Below are 2,479 nucleotides of genomic sequence, written 5' to 3' on the forward strand. Positions count from 1 at the left end.
TCAGAAAAAAATTATATTTCATGAGACTATACAAGAATAATAACTTTAAGGCATAATAGTTGGAAGTGGAGAGAGTTGGCATTGACTTTACTGCATATAGTTAAGTGATAATACAGTGAAATGGTAGTAACCTGCAGAGAGGGAGCTAATTAGAAACAAGACAGTTTTCCCTGAAGAACTCCTGAAATATGTAGAAAGCAGTGACATGAGGTACTGTGGAGTAGAGGGATAAAAACGGGTACAAAGGCAGGAGGCTGTTCTAAAGACTAGATACAAAGAACAGTTAAACTGCCAGAGAGCTAAAACAATTCTAAAACCAAGATATCTTCTCTACCCAGTTCATTCCAGGATAGGGAAGCAGACAAATTGGAAAAATTGAAGCAAACATATCTGAAGTGAGAGGCAAAGTAAAGGGCAGAATTAAACTATGAGAGAGAAAGCAAGCTAGTAAATAAAGATTACCTAAATAGCGAGAACCCGACAGGATTGATTTCCTGTAGTCTGTCAGTTAGATGATTGTTACGTGGAAAAATTAAAGTCTCAGAGAGTAAACCTATGGATACAGCCATTTAGGAGAACTCCACAAAACTTTCTGACTTCCTGAAAATCCTGCACTTAATTTCATCAGATAAGGAAACCTTCCCTTGCCAGTCATCTTTTTTAGCCCTTAACTCTTACATATTAAATGGCAAAAAGAATCAGTAGAATTTGTTGAAAGACTCCATCAGGAAAGACAAAGTCGAAACTAAACTGAAACAAAAACATTAATATAGAGCAGAAAAGACAGTAAAAACTGTAAAATAAAGTGTCAAAAATTAAACTATGATTACTGTCTTCAGAGAGAAAAGTTATTGGATCTATGATCCCCCAAAAAACAGATTGGGAAAAAAAAAAAAAAAAAAAACATTGAATGTGAGAAAAAACTATTATGGCCAAGGTAAATAATTTACTAGACATATTAGAACATCGAATGATGACATCACTGAAAATAGGAGGAAATTTGAGACATAGAAAAGAGAAAAAATAGATAAAATTCAAGAGATTTGACATCAAACTAGCAATGTATTCTGAAAAAGAATGTATAAAACAAAAGAGAAAATAGTCAAAGAGTGATACAAGAAAATATTTTCAGACGATAAGTAATAAATCCCAAGAGTGAAAGGACCCAGGAAAAACCCTGAAAGTAAACAAAAGAAAAAGCCAGTCGGAAGCATATAGCAATGTGAATTTTCAAAACACCTAGAATAAAATAAAGATTTTAAATCCTTCCAGCATGAAAGAAATAGCACACAAGAAAAATATAACATCTAATTCAAACACGAAAAGGGAGAAGAAAAAGGAGCCACAGCTTCAAAATTCTTAGTGAAAACAATGTATAGTGTATATTTCTTTTGTTTCTTTTTAAAATTTGTATTTGTTTAAATTTGGAGTACAAGTGTAATTTTGTTACATGGATGTATTACATAGTGTTGCAGTCAGGGCTTTTAGTGTATCCATGTCCTGAAAAAATATACATTTTACTCATTAAGTAATTTCTCATCATTAATCCTCCTCCCACCTGTACCAGTTCAAATCTCCATTGTCTATCATTCCACCCTCTATGTCCATGTGTGCACATTATTTAGTTCCCACTTACAAGTGAGAATATGTGGTAGTTGTGAGAATATTTGGTATATTTCTTTCTGTGTCTTAGTTGTTTTATTTAGGATAATGGCCTCCAGTTCCATCCATGTTACTGGAAAAAAACACAATTTTATTCTTTTCCATGGATAAATAGTATCCTATTGTGTGTATATACCACATTAAAAAATCAAAATTTCCACAGGTTGACTCTTAGATTGATTTCTTATCTTTGCTAATGTAAATAGTGCTGCAATAAACATATGGGTGTAGTTCATATATTTTGGGTATAATAATTTCTTTTCTATTGGGTAGATACCCAGTAGTGGGATTGCTGGATCAAATGTTAGTTCTATTTGTAGTTGTTTGAGAAATTTCTGTACTTTTTTCCATAGAAGTTGTACTGGTTTATATTCACACCAAAAGAATGTGTTCTCTTTTTTCCACATCTTCCCAAACATCTTTTTTTTTTTTTTGTATCTTTTTATTAATAGCCATTTTGACTGGTGCAAGATGGTATCTCATTGTGGTTTTGATTTGCATTTCTCTCATTATTAGTGGCACTGAGCATTTTTCCATATGCTTTTGGGCTATTTGTATATCTTCTTTTGAAAAATGTCTACCCATGTCCTTCGCACAGTTTTCAGTAAAATTATTTGGGGTTATTTTGGTTGTTTTTGTTGAGTTGTTTTTGTTCCTTGGAAATGCTGGATATTAGTTCCCTGTTGGATGTATAGTTTGCAAATGTTGTCTCTCGTTCTGCAAGTTGTCTGTTCATCCTGTTGATCATTATTTTTGCTGTGCAGAAGCATTTTAGTTTAGCTAAGTCTCGTTTATCTATTTTTGGTTTTGTTGCCGG

This window comes from Mandrillus leucophaeus, unplaced genomic scaffold (genome assembly GCF_000951045.1).
Source record: "Mandrillus leucophaeus isolate KB7577 unplaced genomic scaffold, Mleu.le_1.0 Scaffold908, whole genome shotgun sequence".
Lineage (NCBI taxonomy): Eukaryota > Metazoa > Chordata > Mammalia > Primates > Cercopithecidae > Mandrillus > Mandrillus leucophaeus.